The following is a 17,098-nucleotide window of genomic DNA, read 5'->3' on the forward strand; positions in this document are numbered from 1 at the left end:
TGTTCAGTGTAGACTTATGTTTTGACCACAAATCATTCACACATTATTTTGTTCTGTGTATTTGAGCTATATGCCACCAGATGGACATGGTTCACCCTGGGTAACATCTTGGGAATTTCTAGTTCTCCCAGTGGAATGGTCAGTGTGGTCATTAAGGTGATTAAAAGGATTCACATACTGTTTTAGTTGCTTTTTTTTTTTTTTAGGATTTATTTATTTTTATTACAAAGTCAGATATACAGAGAGGAGGAGAGACAGAGAGGAAGATCTTCCGTCTGATGATTCATTCCCCAAGTAAGCTGCAATGGCCTCTGCTGTGCCGACCCAGAGTCAGGAGCCAGGAGCCTCTTCCAGGTCTCCCATGTGGGTGCAGGGTCCCAGTGCTCTGGGTTGTCCTCAACTGCTTTCCCAGGCCACAAGCAGGGAGCTGGATGGGAAGTGGAGCTGCCGGGATTAGAACCGGCGCCCATATGGGATCCTGGGGCGTTCAAGGCGAGGACTTTAGCTGCTAGGCCACGCCGCTGGGCCTCCGCAATTTTTTTAAAAGCAACTAAAGCAGGGCCTGGCACCATGGCCTAGCAGCTAACGCCCCAGGATCCCATATCGGCGCCGGTTCTAATCCCGGCAGCTCCACTTCCCATCCAGCTCCCTGCTTGTGGCCTGGGAAAGCAGTCGAGGACAACCCAGAGCACTGGGACCCTGCACCCATGTGGGAGACCTGGAAGAGGCTCCTGGTTCCTGGCTTCGGATCGGCGTGCACTGGCCCGTTGCGGCTCACTTGGGGAGTGAAACATCGGACGGAAGATCTTCCTCTCTGTCTCTCCTCCTTTCTGTATATCTGACTTTGTAATAAAAATAAATCTTAAAAAATAAATAAATTAAAATAAAAAAAATTGCGGAGCAAATTTCAGGGTTCAATAAGGAAAAGTGTTTTTCAGTTTTTGACTAGGTTTGACATAGTTTTAAAGCATCCAAAAGTAAATTTTAAAAACGCCAGGTAATATTTTCTGCTATCTTCAGAAGTCAGTGGAGAATGTCTGTGTCTGATTATTCTAGCACAGAACTTATATTAGGTGGGTGCTGGTACAGGCGTTCATTTCGTGCACCAAGATGTACAGTGTTGGAGCAGAAAGATAGGACTGTCCCAAGGTCAGCACTATCCGGCGCTGCTTCCGGACCCTGCTGACCCCAAGAAGCCTTGGCTGAGCTGCCTTTTGTCACTTGTAGATACCTATGCTGCCAGGCTACCTGCCTCAAGAAAGAATTTTGATCTCTAAAGAGAACTGAGGGCATAAATGGTAGACATTTTTTACTTTAAAAGGAGTTAAGTCTATGATAATACCAGGTGTGAAGATCTCGAGGGACATTGAGTTCTTTCACTTGTTCTGTTGGACTTGTTTCACTCTTCATTCGTTTTTTGTTATAGTTGTTGTTCGCTGTATTGAGAAATCAATATTTAGACAAGGATTAGAGATTGAAACAATTTTCCTTGGCAAGAATTTATAATTAAAATGGCTTTCCTTTTTTAAGTTTTCAGAATTCTTCACTTCAAATGCTTTCACTACACAGTGATGGGTTTGCAGTTAGTGGTCATCTGGTTGCTACATTGATGGTTAATTATTTCCATGGATGTATGAGCAAGCACCTTGTCCAGCATGAAGTGTTAGGCCTACTTGATTTCTTACGTATGTAGAACGCTGCTTGTTCCAAGCTGTGTAGACATTGGGGTGATTGGGTGGCTTGGCTGGCTTAATAACTGGGATTTATTCTTACCTAAGTGCGGTTGCTGGGGCTCAAGCATTGTACATTCTAGGTTGGGTCTGTGATGCTTTCAGAAAACCTCATCTGAAGAGTAATGTCTGAAAGAAAAAATCTGCAGGGATTGTTCTTCTTGACTCATTTTCTTTCACTGTTTATTGTGTTTATATTTCGCCCTCATTTCCCTAAGTGACTTGTGCTATATGTTTTCATTGGCTTTTAGGAATTTTTTTCTTACATAAATCTTCCATGATGTGAATGCCGTAATATGTATTCTGTTCCTTTGTTCTTGCACGGCATTGCTCTATTTCTTTCTGTTACTAGAAGATTGAGAGTTGGAGATTTTTTCCTGTGACATTAAGTAAGACAAAATTAAGAGATTTCATTTTGGGGAAATGTGTAATGAAGACTAGTTTGCGTTAGAAGGACATAAGTGTATTTTTCTGAAGCATTGCTAATGAGATTTATGCTAGCATATGAGTCTTCAACATCATTTTTTTAAATAATGTTATGTGCTGGGAATTTGAAGACCTCATTGCCCATAAGAGGAATTAATGAGTTAATAGATACGTTCATGGATACTTTATGTTGATTGCCCGTTTTTCTCTATACAGGGATACTTTTAAAGATGTTATTTTTTTATCCAAAAATTTTGTATTCTATGCATAGTTTGTCATAAATATGCATTTTCTATGAAATTTTGAGGTACCCTTATATTATGCTAAAGTAACTTTTTCTGATAAAAAAAAACTATCGGGATTCTTTGTGCTTTTATACCTGGAAGAACTTGAAAGCTGACTCAAAGTAAATTATAGCAAAAAAAAAAAAATCTTTTTAAGTTAAATCACAAAGCAGTTCTAGGAGCGTTAATGTCCATGTGCATGGGTTCCCAAGGTATTAGCACTCAAGCTTCTATAGCAAATATAGGAAAAAAATGTTCCATTCATCTTGCTTCTATTAAATAAATAAATCCTCAATCATGACAGATCAACTAAGGAATGGACCAACTATTAGATTAGGTATTTCATTAGATAATATTTACAGTACTTGGATTTCATTATAGATAACTTGTCTGTTATAGTCTGAAATGATGTTTGCTATTTACTTTCTCACTGTTAGTTGAGAACACCTGATGGGTGTGCATTGAGTTTGACGTAAATGCTCTAAATTCGTTCTCAGATTATTCTGTGTAACCTGTGATAGAAAACGTGCTATCATCACTGGAAATACATATGTAGCTACAAATCACAATTTTAATATCAATAGTTTTGATATTCTAAAGCTTCTCCAAATATGTAGATTGTAGATCATCTTATGGTCTTGATTATTTAGAAATCCTCAGCTCCTTTAGATATATTTTAGTGGTGATCAAATATTGAATATAATCTAGAGAACCTTTATTTTTAGCTAAATGTTACAACTCATTAAAAATCCTACTGTTTGCTTTCTATAACCATTTTGACCTGGTTTCTGAGGTCGGTCCTTCATGGCTTTAGTAATTGCTTAGTTGTTTACTTGAGTAGCTTTGATGCACAGTTGGTATGTGTTTTCTGTGCATACAAATATATAATACTATATAATATAATTCCATTCTTTTTAAGATTTACTTATTTTTGTCGGGAAGTCAAATATACAGAGAGGAGGAGATACAGAGAAGAGATCTTCTGTTCGATGATTCACTCCCTAAGAGCAGCAGTGGCCAGAGCTGTGCCGATCTACAGCCAGGAGCCTGGAGCCTCTTCCGGGTCTCCCACGCAGGTGCAGGGTCCCAAGGCTTTGGGCCATCCTCGACTGCTTTCCCAGGCCACAAGCAGGGAGCCGGATGGGAAGCAGGGCTGCCAGGAATTAGAACCAGCAACCATGTGGGATCCCGGTGTGAACAAGGCGAGAACTTTAGCCACTAGGCTACTGCACCAGGCCCCAAAATAATTCCATTCTTACTGCAATTTACTACATGTATTATAGATTTATTTTTCAGGAATTATCTTTATATTCTGTTAATATTACCATGAAGATAATTTTCTTATATTTTTATTTGTCATTAAAAGTAAGTAAAGACCATTTTCATCATTACTCAGAAAAATTAGGTTTAAATTGCATTCACTTACAATTTTCCAATAGGAAAAATATGTTAAGCCTACAACTGAATTAAACTATAATTTTTCTTACTTGCTCATTCTCAATTATGAGGCAGAGAGAAAAAAGTGCCATCAACTGCCTGCAACAGCAAAGACTGGGCTGAGTCAAAGCTGTGAACCAGGAGGCAATCAAGGTCTCCCTTAAAAGTGGAAGAAACTTGGTTACTTAGCCCGTCACCTGCTGCTTCATGGGTTCTGCATTGGCTGGAAGCTACAGCTGGGAGAAGGGACCAGGAGTCAAACCAAGCATTCCAATAAAGGACACAGATACCTTGACGAGCTTCTTAACTGCTAGGCCTAACACTACTACCGTATCTTGTTTAAAAATCCCTGGTCTGCGAGGAAGTCAACCAACTTGACTTCCAAACATTTCTGTCTGGGGTCTAAGATGTTTGCCATCAAACACTGAAGTTTATTTTTGTTTATGTGTTTCTTACCTTAAGTATAATAAAATGCTCATTCATTTTCTGTTTCGCTTCGCTCTAATGAACTTTGAAACATACAGAAGTGCATAGAGAATAAGAAGCATCCATGGTCCAGTGGGTTAAGCTGTCATCCATGATGCCAGCATCCCATATGGGTGCCAGTTTGAGTCCTGGCTGGTCTGCTTCATAGTGACTCCCTGATACTGTGCCTGGCAAAACAGCAGATGGGCCACCTTGCACCCATGTGGGAGACCTGGAGGAAGCTCCTAGGTCCTGACTTTGACATGCCCAGACCTGGCCTTTGCAACCATTTGGGGAGTAAGCCAGCAGGTTCAAGATGTGTGTGTGTGTGTGTGTGTGTGTGTGTGTATAAAACCCAGGCTTTCAATTAAGTAAAAAAAACTTTTGAAAAGAGACTTACTCATTGAAATATCCATTAATCTATCACCCAAATTTGATAAATCAAGTTTTCCTTCTTCAGTTCTTTTAAGAAACAGAATGTTACAGAAGTTCCTTTGTTCTATTATCATCCCATTTCACTCCCTACAAAAGACAACCATTATGAACCTTGGTCTGGAGGTTGAAATATTTTATTCTATCTTCACTTATGCATGATCTTGTATAATGTTAGCCTCGTAATTTCATTCCCTCTTATGACCAGTTTCTCAATGAGTAGAAGATGATGTTCGCCAGGTGGTTGTGACAATCAAATAGTGTGCGTGAGAACTGTAAGGTGTAGAGCTTGTACATAGTGCTCACGGTATTTTAGGATAGTCAAGGCATGTAAAGGCAGTTATCCCGTCCTAACCAAACGCAAAGAAACGGTAAAGGATTTATTAATGTGAAACAGATGGGGGGAAAGCGAGCGAGTAGAAGCTTCCCATCTGTTGGTTCACTCCCCAGATGGTTTCAACAGTCTAGAACTGGACCAGGCTGAACCCAGGAATTTCATCCAGGTCTTTTATGTGGGTGACTTGCGCAGTTTTCCACTGCTTTCCCCAGAGCATTAGCAGGGAGTTAGCTGGGAAGAGGAACAGCACGACATGAAACAGCACCCATGTGGGATGCCATCATTGCTGGTCATGACTTTACCCACTATCCCACAACACTACCACCACTCCCTTTTTTATTTACTTATTTATTTTTAAAGATTTATTTTTTATTGTAAAGGCAGATATACAGAGAGAAGGAGATACAGGGAGGAAGATATTCCATCTGCTGGTTTGCTCCCCAATTTCCCACAACAGCGGAGCTGAGCTGATTCAAAGCGAGGAGCCAGGAGCTTCTTTCGGGTCTCTCATGTGGATGAAGGATCCTAAGGCTTTGGGCCATCTTTGACTGCTTTCCTAGGCCATAAGCAGGGAGCCGGATGGGAAATGGAACAGCCAGGATACGAACTGGTGCCCACATGGGGTCATGGCGAGGATTTAGCTACTAGGCTCCTGCACTGGGCCCACCACTCCCTTTTTAAAAAAGCTTAACAGTAATTTGCAAGAGTTCTTTTATAAACGGGAAGGATGGGCCAGTGGTGGAATACTTCACATCTCAGTTCTTCCAAGCAAAACTAAGTATGTTTTGATGTTTGATGTTCCAAACAGCTAAGTATATAGAAGAAAGTAATTGTTACTGGAACTTTTAGTTTATTTTCCTTAAGTCTTTTGGAAGAGGGAGGAAGCAAAACTCATGTTCCAATGTGTGGAGAGGAACAAACACTGATGTAAAAAAAATGCTTTTGGCCATTGATTCTACTTTGAATAATTTATTTTATGGGAAAATCTAAGAGTGCAAAATTGTCCTATCTCATTCTTGGCAATGACAAAACAGTTGCAGAAACAACAACTTTAAAGACTCAGATATTCAGTACAGCAATTTTTTCAATAAATTTCATACTACTTATGTAGTATAAGAATATGCAGCAACAAAAATTAAACAGGTCTGTTTCCTGAAGTACAGGATGATTTAAGATTTTTTGAATGTATTTGAGAGTGTAAATAAATATAGTAGGATGAATGAAGGAAATTATGAATAAGGACAAAGAGATGGAGAATATAAGACTAAATGGAAACATCTGGAAGACCATGTGAATTGACATTCTTGCACGTTCATTTCAAAGTTCTCTTTGCAATCTCCTGCAGTTTTACTGCTTTAAATATCCTCTGTAGAGCCTGGCATGATAGCCTAATGGCTGAAGTTTTCACCTTGCATGTGCCAGGACCTCATATGGGCATTGGTTCATGTCCCGGCCGCCTCACTTCCCATCCAGCTCCCTGTTTGTGGCCTGGGAAAGCAGTGGAGGACAGCCCAAAGCCTTGGGACCCTGCACCCGCGTGGGAGACCTGGAAGAAGCTCCAGGCTCCTGGCTCCAGCCATTGCTGCTCTTAGGGAGAGAATCATTGAACAGAATAGCTTCCTCTCTTATTTCCTCCTCTCTGTATATCTGACTTTCCAATAAAAATAAAATAAATCCTTAAAAAAAGGTCATCTGTAGGCTGATGACTGGCAAAAGTCCATCTCCAGTCCAAGCTTCCTCCTGTGGACTGCGGATTCACCCAACGACTTCCTCGATGGGCTCACCTAGATGTCTGAAGAAACATCTCCAACTGAACATGCTCAGAACTGTCTGTATTCCTGTTCCTCCCAAAATCTTCTCTTGAGTTGTGCGGATTTTGTCAACGCCAACTGCTTTCCTGTCTGTTACTTGGGCTCCAAACTTTGAAGGCGCTCTTGACTTGATTTTCTTCCTTTCATTTCCTGTATTCCTACCATTAGTGAATCTTGTTTGTTGTACTGTCTCAGTATGTCTAGAATCCGGTCACTTCACACTGATCCCTTAGTAGCACAATCATCCCTTCCCTAGGTAGTTATGACAACTTTGCATCTGCTCTTCCTGCTTGCTTACTGCTCTAAAGGGCAGCCAGAACAGTCTTACAGAACTAGGTCAGATTGTGTTACTCCTCTACTCAGTTGCATTCATGGATCCCTGTCCTACTTAAAGTGTTGAGGTCGTAACCGTGGTTTAAAATGTCCTAGTGGGTGTGACCCATCCCTTCCATTGATGTTCTGGCTCAATCCCTCCTCTTCTGCATCAACATGTAACTCTATACACAGTGACTTCTTGCTCTCCCTGGAACGCCTGAGGTGCCTTTGACTGCCATGGCTTTGGGCATAGTGCCTCCTCTTTCTACAAAATTTTTCAGGTGTACCTAACCCATCTCTCTCCTCTTTCAGGGTTTTCTCAAATGCCATTTTTCTTCTGCAGGATCTTCTGACTTACCCTTACTTTCTGGTTCTCTGTCCTTGCCTGCCCTTGATTTTCTCCTAAGGACTTCTGACATGCCGTGTGCTTCGTTTGTTAATTCTCCCTGACTGCACCTTCAGTGTAGCTCCATGGGCAGCTCCTCATGGCTTCCTCAGCATCCACAACAGCATCTGACAGAAGCAAAAGCTTTGCCAGATATGGGGTGAGTGAATGAACGAATGTCAGCTCTGATTACTCCTAGGGAGTGAAAGTTTGTTCTCCATTTTGTGAAAGTTCTAATTCTCCTAGGTGAGAATTCAAGAAAATAATGAAAAAAATCTGTTGGACTGGCACTGTGACTTGCAGCAGGTTAAGCTACCAGTTGGAACGCTAGCATTCTACAAGAGTGTCAAAATGAGTCCTAGCTATTTTGTTTCCCATCTAGCTTCTTGCTGATGCTCCTGGGAAAACTCAGAAGTGTGGGTCCCTTCCACCTATGGGGAAATCCCAGAGGGGTTCCTAGTTCCTGGTTTCAAACCCCAGCCCAGACCTGGTAGTTGTAAGCATTTGAGAAATGAATCAGTAGATGGAAGATCTCTCTCTTTTTATCTCCCATCCTCCCTCCCTCCCCTGCCTATCTCTCTTACTCTTTCAAATAAACAGTTAACTGTGATCTCTTTTAAAAAATGAAACATTAATTGTTTCTGCATTACAGATGAGAAATAAGAGAGGTGGAAATATTTCCATGTAATGAGTGTGGAAAAAAAAAAAGCCCTAAGTCTTTTCACTTTTTCAAAGAGAATCAGGTTTATCAATCTTGTCACTACTGATACTTCTGGTGAGATCTTTCCTTATGCGGAAACCATCTTGCGCATTGTATGATGTTTAGCAACTCTCTGGACATCTACCCACTAGATGCCAGTAACACATGCGTCCATACCATGACAACCAAAAATGCCTCCAGATCAGGGCCAACTATCCTGTGATCGAGGGGCCAGGAATGTCTCATGGAAGCAAGGCCATCAGGAATCCCCAGGGTGTCTCCACAGGCTAGTCCTGCTGTCTCATCTTGTGCCTTTACGGCTGAGACAGCCTTCTCAGAGACTGTGACTCTTGCTGTACAGGATGTACTCTGCTTGCATGTGAAGGCAGACATGACACAGGTGTCATAGTTCTGAGCTGTGTGTGAATCTGCACCGATTCAGCATAGGGCAAGAAGGTTGACGTGTGACTGTCACAGGAACAAAATCTATGGGGGGAAGAGATTCCACAGCTGCTCTCTGGTGTCCTCAGCAGCTCTAGGAATGGGGAAGTTACAAGAGGTTGTTTCTTTATTAGTTGTGGATAATTTACTTACAGCACAATACTAAGGAATTAGGGTACAGTTGCATAAACCCCAAGGTGGAGGATTTAGATTTGCGTTGACAGGGACGTGCTTGGTAACTGTGGAATTATTCTGATGCCCTCTCAGTGGCAGGCTCCACCTTATTTTCCGTTTTAGTTTCCCTGTAGTTCAGTTCTCCACCCAGAAGCTAAAGAGGAATACACATCCAAATGTGGTCATTCCACTGTTGTTCGAAGCCATAGGTGTTTCAGTGAGTTCCCACTGTTCTTTAGGCAACTCTTAAGCCTTTAGGAAGTTCCTACCTCTATAGATTTTCTCAGTCCCACTTTTCCAATTTGACAGTTATCTGTCCCCATCCTTCAAATCACCTACCCCAGTTGTTCTTTCCTCTGATATCCTCTCCCTATCCCTTGCAAGCTGTGCCAGTTATTGCTTATCACCTACTACCTACAAACCACTGGAATTACCTGGGATCTGCTGCTTTACCTACATCTTTTTAAACTAAGTATTAACTTTTTAAAATTTATTTATTTATTTGAAAAGTGTGTGTGTTGGGGGCGGGGAGTGTTCCGTCATCTGATTGACTACACATGCCTGCCAAAGCCAGGGGCTGGACCAGACTGGAGGCAGGAATGGAATCTAGTTCTCTTTCGTGGGTGACAGGGACACATACACTTGACCCATCATCTGTTGACTTCCGGAGTGTGCATTAACAGGAAGCTGGAATTGGAAGTAGAGCCGGGACTCCATCCCAGGCACTCCAGTAACATGCTATGGCAAGCAGCATCTTAACTGAATGCCAAATGATCGCCTCTAATACTTGATTTCAGTTTTCAGCTATGTTCTTGTAGGCCTGTCTCGATACCTCCCCTGATAGGTCCATCCTTGTTCCAGCCTGGTTAACTCCTAACTGTAAGAACAAATAACAGATGGTTTGGCACAATGGTTCAATATCTTAATCCTCACTTTGCAAGTGCTGAGAATCCATATGGACACTGCTTCATGTCCCAGCTGCTCCACTTCCCTTCCAGATCTCTGCTTGTGGCCTAAGAAAACAGTAGAGGATGGCCCAAAGCCTTGAGACACTGCATCCACATTGGAGATCCAGAAGAAGCTCCTGGCTCCTTGCTTCAGCTTGACTCAGCTCCAGACAATGCAACCATGTGGGGCGTGAACCAGCAGGTAGAAGATCTGTCTGTCTTTCCTCTCCATAAATTTGATCTGCCTTTCCAATAAAGAAATAAATCTTTCAAAAATAATAATAACACAGGCTGGTGTTTTGGCATAGTGGGCAAAGTCACCACCTGTGACACTGACATCCCATATGGGCGTCTGTTCGAGACTCAGCTGCTCTACTTCTGATACAGCTCCCTGCTGGTAGCCTAGGGAAGCAGTTAAGGATGGCCTAAGACCTTGGGACCCTGCACAAATGTGGGAGACTCAGCAGAAGCTCCTGACTCCTGGCTTTGCACCTGTTCAGCTCTGGTCAAGGCAGCTATTTATGGAGTGAGCCACTAGATGGCTTTCAAATTAAAAAAAAAAAAAGTTTAAGATCAATTTAATTTTTATTGATTTACTTAAAAAGTAAATTTTATTTATTAGAAATCGAGAGAGAGAGAGAGAGAGAGAAACCAATCAGGTCTCCCATCATTTTATTCACTCTTCAGTTGCCTGCCAATAGCCCTGGGCCAGACTGAAGCCGAGCTGGAAATTCAGCCTTGGTTTTGTTAGGAGTTTTCACCATTTACCCAGGACATCAGACACCAGCGAGCCACACATGAAATTGACTCTCATGGGGAAGGTGGTGAAGATCAAAGGGGACAGAGAGAGCAGAGAGGAAGAGAGAGGGGACTCCTGTCATAATGGCAAGAGGCAGGCTCCAAGGGAGCCCAGCAGAGGAGAGGGTCAAAAACAAAGAACAAAAGAGAAAATGAAAAAGAACAGAGGGGCAGATATTGAGAGCACAGAGCCACAGGAATTGGAAGCCACAGTGGTAGGTGGGGCCAGGGATATGGTGGATAGGGCTGTCAGGTACAAAATTGGGTGCTTAACTAAATAGTCAAGGCTTTACAAAAATGAAACTGAAACTTGGGGGAACTGAAAAAAACAACAAGTTAAGGGAGTGAAAGCCTAAGGGAAGCAACTGTTCAAAGCCATGGTGGGTGTAAAAATGGTGGGGGTCTCATCAATCTTCAGAGCTGATATTCCAGTCACTCCTCACATTCTTGCCTTTTGTTATATATAAAGGAAAATGTGTGTTGTTCTCTTCCACAGCTTCTTAGAGCTGAGTTTGGGCGCAGGGTTCCCCAGGCAGCAATCTCATGGTGGTTGGGGGAGCTGTGTGTTTGTGTGTGTGTGTGTGTGTGTGTGGAGGGAGCAGGGTCTCAAGAGGTTGGTATCCCTGCAAAAAAAGTTGGTTAAAGGTTTGATTAGGAAAAAAAAATTGCATTTCAGTGTGGATGACATGGAGGGAGGGGTTTCTGTAAGGAGTGGCTCAAACAGTGACCCCAAGATTGACCCCGCCATCCTGGACCCATTGAACACTGTGAGTACCTGCTTATCCAGCACCACCTTAAATCCCCTAGGTCTCAGCCCCTGTAAGGCCCCCTTGCCTGAGTGAGCTTAGAGACCTTCTGATTCCTGGTATCTGCGTGCAGCTGTTTGCGTTTGCGCCCCCATAACCCACCCGAGGCCATAAAAGTTGCTTCTCTGCTCAGTTCTCTCTCTGCTCTCATTTTCTCCCTGCCCCACAGCTACTCCCCTACTTCCCTTGTGGAAATAAAGACCTCTCATGGGGCTAGCTTATTGTGTCTGGCATCTTGGGTTTGTGGCAATAAAAGCTAACAGTTACTTATCAGAAGTCCTTTAGAAAAGGTAGTTTGAGTTCTCCTCCAGGCTTTCACAGGAATGCATACTGTCTGCTGGTTTTTTTCTTTTTTTTTTTAAAGATTTATTCAGTTGGGCTTGGCAGCGTGGCCTAGTGCCTAAGGTCCTCGCCTTGATCCCATATGGGCGCTGGTTCTAATCCCGGCCGCTCCACTTCCTCTCTATCTCTCCTCCTCTCAGTATATCTGACTTTGTAATAAAAAAAAAAATCTTTAAAAAAAATATTTATTCAGTTTATTACAAAGTCAGATATACAGAGAGGAGGAGAGACAGAGCAGGCAGTCGAGGACGGCCCAATGCATTGGGACCCTGCCACCCGCATGGGAGACCTGGAAGAGGTTCCTGGTTCTCGGCTTCGGTTTGTTTTGATGAGGAGCTTCTGGGGAGGGGGATGGCTTTGTGGTGACGGATAGATCATCACGAAGGGTGTTGACCTTCTGGTGCAGACTCAGCATTCTAAGCATTCTTGGATGGGAGTGTCCACCTGACTTTGGTAGGATGCTGGAGTCACTTCTGCTCATACCTGAGAGTGTGGGTGTACCTTGGTGTCCCAAGTTGTCATTAGTTCCATACCATTGTACATTTCTGTCATTTCCAATCATGCTGTTTAGAACAGAGTTCGAAAAAACTGGCATGCAGACACGTCATCTCACTCATAGAATGAAATAGAATGGAGTAGCTGGGTCAGAAGTTCTGAATACCACTTCCAGGACATATGCCCTGTACCACTGTATTTTCCTTCAGCTGTGACTTCAAAATGTGTTATCAAATGGAGTTCTTCCTTTTTTTTTTTAAGGTTTATTTATTTTTATTACAAAGTCAGATATACAGAGAGGAGGAGAGACAGAGAGGAAGATCTTCCGTCCGATGATTCATTCCCCAAGTGAGCTGCAACAGCCGGTGCTGTGCCGATCTGAAGCCGGGAACCTGGAACCTCTTCCAGGTCTCCCATGCGGGTGCAGTGTCCCAAAGCTTTTGGCCGTCCTCGACTGCTTTCCCAGGCCACAAGTAGGGAGCTGGATAGGAAGTGGAGCTGCCGCGATTAGAACGGGCGACCATATGAGATCCCGGGGCGTTCAAGGTGAGGACTTTAGCCGCTAGGCCACGCTGCCAGGCCCGAGTTTTTCCTACTTTAATAAGCAAAAAACGGCAGTTTTTATACAGATTTAAATTGATTTTCTCCCCGAAAAGTTTCATATTTCCTTCTCAGATGATTTAGTATCCTTTGCCACTTCAGGGTGCCGGTCTTTTTTCGTCTGTCTCAAATTTTGTCATAAAGTCCTAATAAAGAGAGTATCTCTCTCTTTTTAAAATCTTTATTATTATTATTATTTTAAAGATTTATTTTAATTTTTATCGTGACATCAGATATATAGAGAGGAGGAGAGACAGAGAGGAAGATCTTCTGTCCAATGAATAGCTGGAGCTGAGCCAATCCTAAGCCAGGAGCTTCTTCTGGGTCTCCCACGTGGGGGGCAGAGTCTCAAAGCTTTGGGCCGTCCTCGACTGCTTTTCCAGGCCACAAGCAGGGAGCTGGATGGAAATGGGGCCGCCAGGTTTAGAATCGGTGCCCATATGGGGTCCTGGCGCGATCAAGGCAAGGGCCCTAGCCACTAGGCCATGGTGACGGCCCGGAGAGAGTATCTCTTTTTGCTATCAGAGGTGAATATTTTCTTTTGATTTTCTTAATAGTTAAAAATATTAAATCTATGACTTCATCTTTGTGAGATAAATGCCCAAGAACATACTTGCTAGCTTGTATGGTAAGTACATATTTAGTCATCTAAGAAACTGATAAGTGATTTTCCAAAGTGGCTTTATCATTTTAGAGTCCCGGTGATATATGAGAGATCTAATTTTTCCACATCCTTGTCAGCATTTGATTTTATCATTTTAAAATTTTAGTCATTCTAATAGATGAATAGTGATTACATCATTATGGTTTTAATTTACATGTCCCCCTTTGTCTAATGATATTGAATGTCTTTTCATGAATCCATTTGCCATTAAAGACTGTTTTCATGTATTTTTTTTGTTTGAGAGGCAGAGAGACAAAGAAAAATTTCTCATTTGTTTGTTCACTCAACTCCGCAAATATCTGCAACAGCTGGGAATGGGCCAGACTGAAGCAGGGAGCTAGGAGTTCCATCCAGGTCTGCTTCGTGGGTGGAAGGGATCTAAGTACTTGAGCCATCATCTGTTCCCTCCCAGGGTGCAAAATATCAGTAAATGAGTTGGAAGCCAAGACAAGATTTGAACCAGGCATCCCAACTGGTTCTTCCCTTCCCTTCCCTTCCCTTCCCTTCCCTTCCCTTCCCTTCCCTTCCCTTCCCTTCCCTTCCCTCCCCTTCCCTTCCCTTCCCTCCCCTTCCCTTCCCTTCCCTCTCTCACTCTCTGTTTCCTCCCTTCCTTCCACACAAATTTATTTCCAGATGGATTTCTTTGAAAAGCAGAGTTATAGGAGGGGGTAGGAAGAGCTTCCATCTGTTGGTTCATTCTTTAAATGGTCAGGTTTGGGTCAGCCCAAAGCCATGGACTTGGAACTTTGGTGGCAGGGGCATCTTCTGCTTTTCCAGGTGCCCCAGCAGGGAGCTGCATCAGAAATGGAATGTCTGAAACTCTAATAAGTGCTCATATGGGTTACCAGCATTTAAGATGGCAGCTTAACTCACTGTACCACAAATGCCAACCCCCAAATAGTTTCTGAACTGCTAGGCCAGGTGCTTACCATTTTGCTATTCATTTACACTTTTATAAAGATTTATTTTTATTTATTTTTATTTTATTTTTTTAAAAAGATTTATTTATTTTTATTACAGCCAGATACACAGAGAGGAGGAGAGACAGAGAGGAAGATCTTCCGTCTGATGATTCACTCCCCAAGTGAGCCGCAACGGGCCAGTGCGCGCCGATCCGAAGCCAGGAACCTGGAACCTCTTCCGGGTCTCCCACGCGGGTGCAGGGTCCCAATGCATTGGGCCAACCTCGACTGCTTTCCCAGGCCACAAGCAGGGAGCTGGATGGGAAGTGGAGCTGCCGGGATTAGAACCGGCGCCCATATGGGATCCCGGGGCTTTCAAGGCGAGGACTTTAGCCACTAGGCCACGCTGCCGGGCCCCACTTTTATAAAGATTTATTAATTTTTATTGCAAAGTCAGATATACAGAGAGGAGGAAAGACAGAGAGGAAGATCTTCCATCTGATGATTCACTCCCCAAGTAACCACAACGGCTGGAGCCAGGAGCTGCCTCCAGGTCTCCCATGCGGGTGCAGGGTCCCAAGGCTTTATGCCATCCTCAACTGTGGCTTTCCCAGGCCACCAGCAGGGAGCTGGATGGGAAGCGGGGCTGCTGGGACCAGAATCAGCACCCATATGGGATCCCAGCACGTCCAAGGTGAGGACCTTAACTGTTAGACCACTGCACCGGGCCCTCAGTTACATTTTGATGAGCAGTGGTTTAGGTTGCCTTTGTATAAATATTTCAAAAATTTTTTTGCACATTTTCCCCATTTGTTACTGTAATTAGGATTAATTAATTTTTGTATATATATTTGAGAGAAAAACAAAGAAAGAAAAACAAGGAGCTCCCATCCTTTGGTTTATCCCCAAATGCCCACCATGGTCAGAACTGGACCAGCCCAAAACTAGGAGCTAGAAATTCATCCTAGTTCCCCGACTTGGGTGGCAGGAACTCAAATACTTATGCCATCACCACTGCGTTCCATGGTTCGTGCTAGTAGGAAGCTGGAGCCAGAAGCTGAAACCAGGAATAAAATGAGGTTCTCTGCTATGGGTTATAGGTCCCCTAATCGGCATCTTAAACAGGAGGCTAAATGTCTACCCCTATGGGTCTTTTAAAAATGGTATCTTCTGGGACCAGAACCATGGCATTGCAAACTAATCCTCTACCTTATAGCACCAGTATCCCATAGGAGCACTGGTTTATGTCCTGGCTACTCCACTTTGACCTAGCTCCCTGCTTGTGGTCTGGAAACAGAGGTCCTTGAACCTCTGTACCCATGTGGGAGACCTGGAGTAAGCTTCTGGCTCCTGGCTTCAGATTGGCCCAGCTGTGGCTGTTGCAGTTATTTGGGAAGTGAGCCAGCAGAAGGATGATATCTCTCTTTCTCTGTAAATCTGCCTTTCAGATAAAAATAAGGAAAAATCTTTTAACTTAAATAAATAAAATAAAATGTTATTTTCTGATTAGTTGTTATTGTTTAAGTAAAAACACAATTTTGTACCATACTATCTTACTGAATTTTCTTAGCTTTTTATTTCTCTTTTTTGAAGATTTATTTATTGTTATTGGACAAGCAATTTTACAGAGAAGGAGAGACAGAGAGAAAGATCTTTTATTCGATGATTCACTCCCCAAATGGTGGCAATGGCCAGAGCTGAGCTATCCAAAGTCAGGAGCCAGAACTTCTCATGGGTCTCCCACAGGGGTGCAGAGTCCCAAGGCTTTGGGCCATCCTCGACTGCTTTCCCAGGCCACAAGCAGGGAGCTGGATTGTAAATGGTGCAGCTGGAACACAAATTGGCTCCCATAGGAAATTGATTTTTTGTTTTCTTTTTTTTTTCCTTTTTTTGGTAATTATTTTGATAATCTTTAAATAGTTGATTAGAGCACAAAGGGTTAAGGACTACAGGAAAGTGGGTAAGACCATTGTTTCCACATTATTATTATTTTTTTTCTGTATCTGAGGCCATCTTCCACTGCCTTCCTATGCCACAAGCAGAGAGCTGGATGAGAAATGATGCAGCTGGGACACAAACTGGCTCCCATTGGAGATTCTGGCACTTGGAGGTGGAGGATTACCCATTAGAGCCATTGTGCTGGTCCCTAGCATTTTCAATATTAGAAAAAATTTTGATCAGTCAATGTTATGATCTGATTTGTGTTTTTCTTTTCTTTCTTTCTTTCTTTCTTTTTTTTTTTTGAAGTTCACTCATTTTATGAAGAATAGATTGAAGTTAGCCAGGAGTTGTGGGAAGGCCAGTTAGAAGTTTCATGCATTAGTCTAGGCAAATAGCCATGGTAGTTTGAGTCAGAATAGGTCCATAGCCGTGCAGGTTGGGAGAACCTGACAGATGAGATATATTTTGGAAGTGAAACTGCTTGAAGAGCTTAGATTAGACAGCGGACAGGGGAAGGAAGAGCAAGGGTCTGTGTTGTGGGGAGAGGATGAGTTAAGATGGGGACAGCTAGAAGGGAAGTAGGCTTTACGGGAAAGATTAAAATGCAGTTTTGCAACATACTAAGTTGGTAGAGGCCAAGAGCTACCACAGATAGGATACTGGAGA

The sequence above is a fragment of the Ochotona princeps genome, chromosome 6 (genome assembly GCF_030435755.1).
Source record: "Ochotona princeps isolate mOchPri1 chromosome 6, mOchPri1.hap1, whole genome shotgun sequence".
In the NCBI taxonomy this organism is placed as follows: domain Eukaryota; kingdom Metazoa; phylum Chordata; class Mammalia; order Lagomorpha; family Ochotonidae; genus Ochotona; species Ochotona princeps.